The 13,138-nt window shown below is 37.5% G+C and overlaps 1 protein-coding gene across 1 annotated transcript in view; it reads right to left on the bottom strand.

Moving 5' to 3' along the window:
- The window catches only part of LOC115782589 (band 4.1-like protein 1), a 45,882-nt gene extending 43,278 nt beyond the window's left edge, over positions 1-2,604 (bottom strand). The window contains exon 1 of the mRNA XM_030732847.1: positions 2,389-2,604. The gene's annotated coding sequence lies outside the window, so the exon portion shown is untranslated. The remainder of the gene's footprint in view (positions 1-2,388) is intronic.
- Between the last annotated feature and the right edge of the window lie 10,534 nt (positions 2,605-13,138).

Raw genomic sequence — 13,138 nt, forward strand, 5'->3', positions numbered from 1 at the left:
CTAAGCAGCACTTTGCACAGCTCATCACCTTCACAGTGTACCAAGCAATATCTGTTAAGTATCAGCAATTACAATGATTACCTTCAGAAAATGCACTTTTGCAAGTTCTAAAATGATTATGATGACATTTGATCTTTGGTTTGCCACATGACAGACTGTGTCAAAGTGCATAACCACTCCTAACTTTATTAAACTTAAAGGGGGGCTTTCCAAAAAAAAAAAAAGTGATGTCTTGCTAAGTCGGGCTTTGTCTCCTGCTGCACATAATTTGTGATGATAATGCAACAGTGACAGCTTATTACATGCCGCTTGTTATCCGCAACATGCCTTTGAAAGCTCCCGTTACTTCTAAGCAATATGAGTTTATCCTGTGGAGAATTCCAGGTTGGCTGTGAAACGACCACTGGCCATGCTTCAATGAGCTATTACAAATCGATCAGAGGATGACTTAAAATAGGACTCGAGGGAGAATTGCATCAATGTGTGCTACTCTAAACAAGCACTCTTGCTGAATTTAGGTGCACATAAAGACACATACAAAGGTGCTTCCTGCCAGTCTACAACATGATGACCTAAAAGGGTGTGTGTGTGTGTGTGTGTGTGTGTGTGTGTGTGTGTGTGTGTGTGTGTGTGTGTGTGTGTGTGTGTGTGTGTGTATCTAATGATTGGTTGCAGGTTGCACAGAGGATGCACTTTAACCAGAAAGTGTAGAGCCTAAGAGCACCACGTGAGCATCAATCTACAACATTGCAAGTCCCACACTGTTAGTTTAGGAGTTTGCTTGAACGCCTGCTACCTGTCACACATAAGAAGAATTTGCTCTGTGGAAAATGTAGCACGTAATTCTGTTACTGTAACGCCTGTAGTCAAACTCCTTGCAGCGCCTTGATAAAAACCTAGAAAACAGTTATTCAATCATTTCTCCTGTAGGTGTTTAACTAAATGTGCATCTACACAAAGAGGCATTGCTCTAAATGAGGAGCGTAACAGAGGAGCACCGCCGCAACTGCGTACAGTTGCTCCATTGTTGTATGCACTGGTGGGGAGGTGGGAGGGGGGGGGGCTGAAAGTGGATCAGGTGAAAGGAAAATGAGATTGGAGGATGGAGGGACAGAGGTGTGATGGACAGATGGATGGATTTTAGCTCTAATTTGCCCCCTTCTTCACTCTGCCTCCACAATTTCTGAAATTCTGAGTTACTGGGAGATACTGTAGCCTGCGGTGTGGCTGCAAACATGCCAGATACACAAGGACTGGCAGTCTGTTTGAGTATGTGGGTGAACAGAAGGAGGCATTACTTATGATAACTTTGGAAGCGTTGAAATAAAGCTAGCTCTGTGGTTCTCTTATGTAGTTTTTTTTTCTTTCTTTCTTTTTTTACTGTTTTTAAAGTTTGCCTCAGTAAATTCTCTTTGTTGTTCAACTCCTTGGCAAACTTTTACTGTAGCAGCTGTGCTGTTAAGTTGTGTATGTGAAGGGGATGGGGAGGAGGTTTAATATAATAACTCACTGTTTTAATTAGGCTTTAGCTTCCATGTGCAGGTTAGAGTTGCACCTTGCGAAACTGAGCAAATTTTAAAACCCACTACAGACATTTTCAAAATAATGTCAACTAAATGGGCAATTACCCACATCTGTTGCCTTATTAACTTACCCTGTTCTCTATGAAAATACAGATACTTCCAATGAAATTAACCTGATCATTTGGATTAGCGCGAGTTTGCCCTTTTTCTTCATTTATTAGTCTAAATGTGTCGTTTCAATCGAATAAAATAGGAATTACACTGCCCTCCTCCTAGTTCCCGAGCATTTTTATTTAATAGCCCACTTTTACACAGTGCAGTTGACATATTTGGGAGACCTTCCCCTTGCCTCAGCGCCCACGCCTGCCCCCTCTGCCACACCCGCGACAATACACTTCAATTAGCTCATTATCTTGAGCATCAGCTGTTAGCTCTATGGCTCCACATAGAGAAATAATAATCCTTACACACACCGGCATGTCCAAGAATAGGTCTGAACAATTGTACGTGGGGTTGTATGTTTTCACTAAGCCGATAAAGGTGCACTTGTTTCTTCCTGGGCCTTGATATGCATGGAATAAAGGATGCCCTCATTCCATGCAGCTTATAAACCAGTCTGCCGACCATATTGGTCGTATTAAAGCTATGTGGCAACACCCTCTCCATCCGCCCATGACACTTGAGGAACAAAGCAGTGTCTTTACGGAGCATGCAGGACACGTATTTGTACAAAAGCTATAATCGCCGGTGTGAGATGCTGCTCCCTCTTTGCCTACAATGTCACTTCGTAATACCCGGTAAATGCAGCATGCACCTGTTCCGCTGTCATCCGCGTCGTATCAGACAAACAAATAAACATGCATACCTGTCCTGTCAGACCCGGGTGTCAAGCTTCAGCCCCGATTCTGATCATTGAGATGAAAGGGAACTGGAAGACGGACGCCGCCACCGCCCCGGAGAGTCTTTTTCTCTGCCTCGGGAGACGCAGACCTGCAGGCTGGGACAGCAGATAGGCACAAGCCGGCAGGGATGGCTAGCAGTCGGAAGGGCTAGGAGGGCAGAGGAGAGGCGTTTTCACGGTGTAAGCAAGGGAACTCCTAACGTCGTGCGTAATGTGAGGACCGCTCTGCTCGTGACACGCAGCGTGTCTTATCACTTGCTTTCCTGGTTTTCGGGTCATCTTATCCCGCTGGAAAGCTCAGCGATGGGGGGGCTGCTGGCTGGAAAACGCACATTTCTATAGCTCGGTTTCACTGTAGTCTAACGAATTTAAACCTATTTGTAATTGGGCCTATTGTAATTTCTTTAAAGCAAAACTGAGTGCAGTTAATATGTATGTTCACTGCATCATAGGCTGAAGTTATGGTTGCCAGTATTGTCTTAATATACGTTCTCACACTTACTCATCACTTTAAGCTTGAGATTCCAACACTGCGTGTCAGTTTTAGCTTCATAAGAAACATTAAATCTTTCATACGTGCTTCCCCTTCAGAAGCTGAAAAAAGTTCATGGCCCAAGCTCCACAGTTTTTTTTTAATCAATCAATCAGTCAATCAATCCATCAGTCAATGCTAGGTAATAAAAAATGGGGCCCAAATTGGATATTAGTGAAAGTCAGCAGCATAGTAGCAGCTGCTGCCCATCAAAAATCATATTCCTTCAACTTAACTGGACTTAATATATTTATCCTGCTCGTCCACGCCCAATCTGCAGTGACTCTGTGGCCCGTCAGAGGGGGCTGACGCCACTGTTCGAACCACTAAGGTTAGGATGAGATCAGGTAATGCTAAGTGTAAAGGTACTTCACACAGGACTAATCCCAGAATTTTTTTCCAACGTTTGGAACGTATGGAAACCGTCATTACACTGAAGCAATGAAAACACTGCAGCCTACATATATTTGTATACAGTATATACACACACACACATATATATATATACACACACACACACACACACACACACACACACATATATATATATATATATATATATATATATATATATTTATATATATATATATGTATATATGTTTAACCTCTGGCATTATTTTATATTCAGCACCTTTTCAAAGCCCATATCTTGCAACATTAAGTAAAAACTGCCATGCTGTTCTATGCGCAGCAAGCACTGTTCTGAATGGATGCAGGCTCTGTGGGTGATGTATTGCACTGGTGACTCATAGGAACCTTCTGTGCTGAACGCCCTCTTTAGCTCCATGCACAAGTGTTCTGTTGAAATGCAAATATCCATACAGGAAAATCAATTCCTTCCACGCTTCACTGGGCCTCCTTCAGTTGGTTACAGGATATGCAGAAAAGGGGGAAGATTTTGGTAGGAAAAACTGACGCTATGTCTTGACGTTTTATTGCCAAGTTAATGTGTGGTCTCTATACTGACCAAATACCCATATTAAAATTATACTGCATATCAATGGATTGTTTACCTGTTAATACGAGGAACTTCGGTCATGCAGAATAGTTGGGCTAATATTTCTCCACTTGGTGGCAGTCATATACCATCTTTACTGTCGTCACAACCGTGAGGATGGTTTGAATTTACTATAAAAAATTGTAAACGCTCCCCTGAAAGGGGAACACATATCAAAAGTATTAAGCTCATAAAACTATTTAATTTGCTCTGCACCTGCATTCTTTCTGTGAAATCAAGCACTGTGAAATTCTGGTATGTGCCATAATTTAATTACATGGTTCCTCACTCTTTTTCACACTTTTGAAGTTCTAACAGAATTCACAGCGCCTCAACATTCCTTTATTTAAGCTGTCATATTCCCTCGTCAAAATGAGAAATATGAAATCATGTCATGACTATGTCCCTTCATGGCTTATTATATTTGCTGGATTGTTGTGAAATTAGGCAAACAACGCCATGCGTTTCTTTTTAAAAAATATTATTTATAGCTCAGTGTATTCTTATTCAAAGACACCAAGAAACAGCACTATTGGAACAACTGCAAAACCAAAAGGTGAACCTCAATGCATTATTTCACAAGAATAATCTACCTACTGTAAATCTTTTTCTTGTGATCTTAGAAATCTCCTGTTCTTATTATTCCAAGTTCATTCAGCGTGACATGGATACTTTTCAGTCAAACAGGAGCCAGCAATTTTTCTAATGGTTATTTTTTACTTCCATTGTTCAGAGGTCTCAGACTCATGTATCCCACAGAGGACAAAAGAGAACTGCTAGTAATTTACAAACAAAAACAGACTACATTATGGCTCATTCCCATAGCGTTTATGTCTCCATCTTGGTGACATATTGTGCTCCTATTGAGAGTCAGTGTTTTTGTTAAAGTGCTTTTTGAGGTCTGAATATACTGCGGAAGGTTCCGTATTACATGTGAACTGTACAAGCAGGCTGATGACCGAAGAGTGGAAGTTATAGAAGGCCTCGTATCAACTTAGTTAATAAGCATTTGTGAATTTAACTGGCATCGTATCCTCAGACACTCATACTACAGTGAAACTGCTGCTTCTACTACAGCAAATGTTTCTTCCTTTTTCATTTAAATCCCTTTAATTATAATGATGTGGTAACCGAAATGATCATTCTCCTTAGGCGCCCGGTGCTCCAAACATCTGCTGTTCCTATATCATGTTGCTGAAAACATCTTGAACAAAAATAGAGCTGAATGTGCGCTCTTTGCCAAGTTTGACCCAAGTGAGGATTTGATAAATAACTGGACCAAAAAATGGAAAAAAAAAATAGGGACATTCACGTAGAGCAGTTCTCAGATTCAGCTGTGATAACAGGGATTAAGATATTTCAGCAATGAAGCAATTAAAGTAAGTGTGAGAAGCAGATGCTCGGCATGTGTTGCCATTTGAAAAAGGTGCAAGATAAATTATTCGTGATAAGGGATTTGGTGAGTGAATCAAAACGTATGGTTGCTTGAAGCAATGCTGAGTTTAGCACAGAGCATCACAGCTACTCTTCACCTAAAAGTGTGTCTGATGTTTGTTCTTTGCCGTCCTTGATACCCGTACATATTGTTTTCTCCAGTCTGGGCGGGAAACAGGATGAGAAGCCTTTCAAAAGAGCCTGAGCACAGGGTGAACAAAATGACAATAAAGCCATGAAATTAAATTAAATGGGCTTTTTTTTTTCATATTTTCCAAAAAATTTTATTTGCTTTTGGAACCTCAGGAATTGAGCTGTTGTAATTTCTTTTTTCCCAGTATGTTAAGTGAAAATATGATGACTGCCATCAGGTCTTTACTGCATTCACAATTTTAATTTATTTTGGGTTTGTTTTTTGGTTTTTTTTGGTTGTTCATGATGTTTTTAAAATAAAGAAAAAAAATTTGCCCACTATCATTTTTTTTTTATTATTATTATTAATGGAAATAATAAAAAATGTGTGTTGCTTTGCTTTTGAGGTCATGAAAAAATGTAAAAAGTGAAACAGAAACTCCGGCACTGTATTTCTGTTTTATGGAATTGTATAAAAGTGACAGCACGGCAGAAATTACAAGAGACAGAAAAATAATCTTTAGGCGATGACAGGCAGCCAAGGTTCGTTCCTGGATCTAATTATCTGTTAACTGTAAGCATCAAAGTCAGTGTACCTTTTACCGTCCTCTGCGAGGCACATCCATGGCCTCCAGATGTCTTGTCTTAAGTCAAATTAGACAGCTCTACAGGCTACACCTTGTACAAATAAAGAGTCTAACATCCTTGTTCTTGAAGTATTTTTGCATTTACAGAGTATCTTTTTGAGCTTTGCTTTGCTTGACTCCCGGCGAACTAGAATAGAAAGTGGATATGAAGGAATAAACACTCAAGTGCAGGTGCACAGGGCGTTGCTTTTCCCAGAAAATGTGGGTGTGAGGGGAATGAGCTTCTTCTCTCTGAAGATCCATAGTGGTGAGTGAATTTACAATCTTGGTCACCGCTGTGGTTTACACATATCCAGTAGAAAGGAAGTTGCATTAATTCTTCCACTTGTTCTATTTTCATCTTGTTCAATGTTAACCACCAGCTTCAAGCACTCAAAGAATGTTTTTTGTTTTTGTTTTTGTTTTTTTGTTTTTTGCAAAACCCAGAAATACCACAGTTATTGCTGTATTTAATATGATATCAATTTAGTTGACTTTTAGATACAGCTGATTTTGCAACAGTGTTGCAGTTCATGTGCAAAAATGTTAAAAAAAAAAAAAGAGAGAAACTGTGTTTGTTTGTTTGTTAATTTTTTTTATGTAATGTCATATTTTGAGATTCTGGGCTGTTCAACTTTGATAGTATAACTGCTTTTCAAAATACTGTGAAAAAAAATGTCCAAAAGACATTTATTACATTTACTGACACAAATAACAATCTGTGTTTTGGAAATTTGTGCAAATTACTACATGTTTAATGACATTGAACCTATTTGTGTACTTACAAACATACAATTTCAGAAGAAATAATTGTAAAAAATAAAGGAAGCTTCATAGTGATATCTTTTAGTTTGAATGTGAACTATTAAAGGGTGCTTTCCAATAAAAATGTGTAGAATTATAAAATACTTATTTGTATTTAAATGAATTTTAATTAAAACAGTTGCTTCTTATACTTGAGTGTCAAAGTTGCTTCTTATACTTGAGTGTCAAAGATTTAGTGGCTTTACAAACAATATACTTCACAGTTATGTTGTTGTCTATATTGTCTTTGTGTACAGAGGAGTTCATATGTTATTCAGAGCTTAATTTATTTGACAAATATCCCTAAAAACATGCTAAAAAAAAAAAAAAAAACAACTTTCTGGCCTTTTCTGGCTATTGACAGGATTCTCCAGAAGTTTCCAAAATGCTTTCTATAAAAACATGTGACTCTAACATGTCAGTGAATTAAAACAATAACTTAATATAATAATTGGGGAAGATCCGTGGTGATCGTAAATTCCCATTCATCTGTGGTATCATACTTTAATATTGTAAACATGGAAAACAACTGCTAAGTATCAACATGTTAGAATGCTCAGTATGGCTCAAACATCCCGGGGCCTTGACACACAACCTGTTATTCAGATCTGGAATGTGTGCATTTAACCAAATCTGCAAGCTGCAACAACCTTACCATGTCATGTTGCAGACAAATATCTGTATTATCTGGAGAAGCATAAATCTGCCATTTGACTCACTCACCATTGTGGAGATTTACACAGCAAACACAAGACAAGAAGCAGTATTGTTCCACTGTGCTATGGAACAATGTTGTTTTTGTGTCTCAGGTAGCTAGCTTTGAAATGATATATGTTCAAATCAGTCAAGTTGGTAATTTTGATGTCAAGAAGCCTGAATTGTTTTTACCTGTGCAGTGCACTGCTGCACATAATCACTTCACATCTGACAGGAAAATTCATCCTTGAGGCTCGACTGGAGGGAAAAGACACATAAACTGATAAACTGTGTCATTAGTGATGCATATACACTGGTATGTGACCAATGCCCACCCAATCAAGTATGTAACAATTTAAACTGGTGTGAAATTCCCAATATGAAATCACCAGTTACAAGAGTGACTATTATTAGTGATTTATTAATATGTAATTGTCAATTTGCTACTGCAGATGATCGAGTTGGATTAAGTTGTATGTAAAATTGTATATTTAATAAATCTGTTAATGTAGTTAAGTAACAATATCAATATTTCCATCTGAAATGTTGTGAAACAAAGTAGGCCAACTTGAAAATTATCATCTACCTGTAAATTACAGCACTCACATTAGGCTTAAAAACTTGGATAAATGTGCTGAATTAAATTCGTTTTAATCAATCACAACAGTTTGGTTTTTTTCAGCCTAGTTAATGATGGCTGCGGGGAGCCATGAAGAGGTTCATGAAGGGACCGGGGTTGTGGGTTTAGGTGAAAGTCCCAGTAAAACCATCCAGAAAAGCATGACACTATTGTAAATACATGAGTGAAATGATTAACGTCACAAATTTCCAAAGGTGCTGAAAGCAGAAATAAATCCTTGAGGCAAAAATCACAGCCCACATAATTTTTACTGCTCCTAATGTGCATTTGCACATAACCACACACAGTACTCAGTATGTCCAATCACTGTCACTCACAGGGAAATCTTCGGTTCTGCAAAACTTCCCGCTTTTGGCTTTTAATTGGAGAGGAGAAGGAAAACGGGGGGGGATGAAATCTTTCTCTGCAATAATAATTCTTCAATAAAATTGTAAAAACCCCATAGAAACTTAGCCACAATGGAATGAAAATGGCGATCAGCGAAATGGAACATAGCTGATCGGTACTGTGGGTGTTAACTCTACATCATAAAATGTCATGTTGTAAAAAATAGAGCTGTCAGAGGAGAACAGTAATCAAGCCCAAAGGCCAACACTTTGTTCATTCATGTTATTAAATTCTTGGTAGAAACTTCATACATAATTACATCTACGTGCAGCTGGTGTGGTGCTACGGCATCTACTTATACACTACACTGCTCAGCTCCCTGTGGGCACATCGTCCAATAAAGCTCTGACAGACAACTTTATTCTGATAAATGAGAAAGTAATCATCTTCCAAAGCAGCCTGAATTTTTTTTCCTTTTTTTACAGGTACAAACCTTTAGCCTTTTTACAGAAGGTAATAAACATGTTTTCACTTTGAGGTCTTATTTAGGGAAATTAATGATGCTCTTGCTTCACTTATATAAATTCTGCGCTGCAAACTTTAAGTCATTGTTTATCAGACCATATTTTATTTCAGTCAAAAGCAAAAGAAAGACAGTCTTCCATGAATGGGGCTGTCCTGTCAAAGACATTACTTAAGCATGAGATGAAAATATCACTGTGGATGCTATTTACCTTCATTGTCTTGAACGTGCAGTCACTGCTTCAATGGCCATGGTTACATAAATAAAGTCACATGAAAGTAAACTGAATAATATTCCTGCTGCTTCTGTCGACCTGTTTCTCTTTCACATAACAGACACTGGCTGCAAACCAGCATTAAGTTGTTGGCGGTGATGAAAGTGTTCTTTTTTTATAAAAAAAAAAACAAAAAAACTTTAATGTATTATTTATTAGTTTTGTTTTTTGGCTTTTTTTTTAACATCGCTCATCCCTAAGTGAGCTCGAGCCATCTCAAATCAGTGAAATGTGAAACAACCTGAGCTAAATTTGCCTGCAATCTTATTGCTTACAGTATGTCAAGCAGCTCTTTGCTACAAGAGTTTCAATTTGAACAAAGCCAAAAATAAAAATGTAGTTAGCATATAAGTTACCTATACATGTGCAAAACAGTTACAAAATTTAAAACAGCACATTGTTTCATTAGTTTGTTTATAATAATGTTACTAAAGCAACAGTTGAATGTTGAGGTCATCTGGTGGGAAGAGCAGTTCAGCTGGGAACACTCCTCACATTCCTCAGTGGAACAAACCAGTGTTTGCATGTTACATCTCTTCCTTGAGGTGAGATTTTACTCTCAGCTGCATACGAAATCAAACGTTATGAAAGACCCCCCCCCCCCATGACTTATCTATGCGATTAACAAAAAAGAATTCAACAGAATGATGCCCCTAGGGTAGCAGTATATTTTTCTTAGGACATGAGGAAAAACCTTCTCATCCTTAAATACAAAGAGGTTTGATCCAGAGCACATATTCTGCATGTGTGATGTGCATTCTCTTTAAATAACGTGTCATATTGCAATTTTTGTTTTCTGTTTATTGCCACTTATTTAATGGCATTGTCTGATGCCTCAATCTGCACCAGAGCTGCATCCTTCCTGTTAATTGAATGCATTGTTATTCAGATGCTACGCTTTGCTGCGCTCTCTGGGCTCTTTGCTTCCATAGTTTGCTGCTCGGGCAAACAGTGTACATTTTTAGAGCTACTTCCAGAGCAGTAAACCAACAACAAAGCTACAAGACACAAAACCAAAACAATCAGGTCAAACAGTCTGATTATAGTTCTTGTGTCACTCCAGCTGCTCTTAATTATTTTGCTCGTAGTAAAATTTCATGCTGAGTGCCATTTTGTGTAGCTCTTTGTCCTTACTCTAGATTGATGCCATATTGTTCAGTTTTGATGTGTTAATAGGGAACTGATTGCTAATAGGTTAGCCATAACAACTTTATCATTTGTGCTGGCTGCATGATCCTCTGTCCCCAAGTGGCCATACATTGCTTAATGGAGTTTTAAAGTAAGCTCAAAGGTAAGAAGGTAAGAAAGTGAAGAAAAGTATTCCAACTTCTTCTGATTTCTCCACTGCAAATGAATTGCATATGATGGCTGTCTGCAGCAGGGGAATGTTCCGTAGCTCTTTCAAGTTCAAACACAAACCTTTGCTGTAAAGGCTTGACTGACAATAACTCTCAACTAAATTTGTTTGTTAGACATTCTTGGCATCTTATTTTTCCTGCGTCTTTTTTTCCCCTGATGTTGTATATTCAGTTACAGTCTATGTTGTGCAGTGATGTGTTATGCAATGGTCTTTTTCCTGCATGGCATTTAAACATTTTATCCAAATTCAGGATACAGAAAATGTATTTTCTTTCACATCAGCAGCTTTGCAAAGAGTGCATGAGAAAAGGTCAGAGACAGAAAAAGTTGGCTCTTAATGCTCAATGGTCTTAAAAACAATTGAAGCACCATGATAGATACATATATATATATATATATATATATATATATATATATATATATATATATATATATATATATATATATATATATATATATATATATATATATATATTTATATATATATATATATATATATATATATATATATATATATATATATATATATATATATATATATATATATATATATATATATATATATATATATATATATATATATTTATAGAAATGACAGGAAAAAGCAATACGTGTTGCTATGAGGTGTTGGCCCAAAGCTTCAGTGGACCTTGGCAATGACTTTACTCAGCTCTCAATAACTCTAGGCGTAGGAATAAAACAAAACACATCCCCTCATTTGGTGTTTTAATAATGTCTGTCTAACATGTCAGATCGAAAATCTCCCACAGCCGTTCTCTTGGCTTGAGATCTGGTGACTACAAAAGCCAAAGTTTGTGATTCATATTATATTCATATTCATCAAATGACCCATCAGAGGTCTGAGTGTTAGTAAGTGTGGGTTTTAGCAGAGAGAAAAAACAAAGTTTATTATTGTGGAAATAACGTGAGCGCCCACAAATGTGCACTCGGTGTTAAAGTCAGGGCAACTCTTTACTTTTGAAATTAAATTGAATTAAAATTACTGTCACTTTAAAGGATCACTGTTCCCATTTTTTTTAAAATATATACTTCATTTCTTTTGAAATTACCTGTTGTACATTTTTTTTATTACCACAAAACTGGTACATAGCAAAAACCTCAAGATTTACATTTTTATCCTTTGCTTTGAATTCAATCAGGTGTTTTAAAGAAGTTAAACAAATAACACACATACAAATACTTTGTGATATAAATTTCAAACTTTGAGTTAAATTATAGGTAGTATGTAAGGAAGCAGAATTTGTCCATGTCTGCTTAACTTTTAAATTTGTGGCCACTGTTTCTTATTATTAGAGCTTCTTGACTGGGATGTTCTGATTATTTGTAACAATTCCATAAAGTTAATTTGCTCATCGTACAACTCAGATATCAAAGTGAAAACTGCTGACGCTCATCTGTAGATCTGAGCTGTGATTTTCAGTGTTCAGTGCCTGAACTTTGTACCAGTCTACAGCGACAGAGTAATCTTTAGCACCCCAATACATTAGAAATATAACTTGGAATACATTTTAAAATGTGTGAAACCAAGAGGCCTTTAACACCAGCCACGATTCAGTAGACCAGATCATCATAATTTATTCCAAATGTTTTACACTTTGGCTCCAGTCTCTTTTATACTGGCTTTTTCATGTTTATAAATATCACATTGAAGTTTAAGTGGAAAGCCAAAGTCTTTCTCTGAAAATTAGAAAATATTAAGGTAATGTGTGGAATGGTAGTTCAGAATACAGTTTTAAACTTGCTCTGGAAAAGCAGATATATGGCTGGATAAGTGTTTTGTAAATTTTCTTTTTTTTTTTTTATTATTGCCAAAAGTGCACTCACCCAGACTGCTTCTACAACATGTGAAAGAATGGGTCGCTCTCAGGAGCTCAGTGAATTCCAGCATGGTACCCTGACAGGATACCATCTCTGCAACAAGTCCAGTCATGAAATTTTTTCACTACTAAATGTTCCACAATCAATAGCAAATGGGAATGACAGCAACTCAACCATGAAGTGGTAGGCCACATAAAATCACAGAATGGGGTCAGTGGATGCTGAGGTGCATAGTGAGCAGAGGTCACCAACTTTCTGCAGTGAATTGCTACAGAACTCCAAACGTCATATGGCTTTCAGATTAACTCAAGAACAGTGTACAGAGAGCTTCATGGAATGGGTTTCCATGGCCTAGCAGCTGCTTCCAAGTCTTACATCACTAAGCACAATGTAAAACATTGGATGTAGCGGTGTAAAACACATTGCCACTGGACTCTGAAGTGACAAATCACACTTCTTCATCTATCAATCTGGTGGATGAGTCTGGGTTTGGTGGGTGCCAGGAGAACGGTACTTGTCTGACTGCATTGT

This window comes from Archocentrus centrarchus, chromosome 7 (genome assembly GCF_007364275.1).
Source record: "Archocentrus centrarchus isolate MPI-CPG fArcCen1 chromosome 7, fArcCen1, whole genome shotgun sequence".
In the NCBI taxonomy this organism is placed as follows: domain Eukaryota; kingdom Metazoa; phylum Chordata; class Actinopteri; order Cichliformes; family Cichlidae; genus Archocentrus; species Archocentrus centrarchus.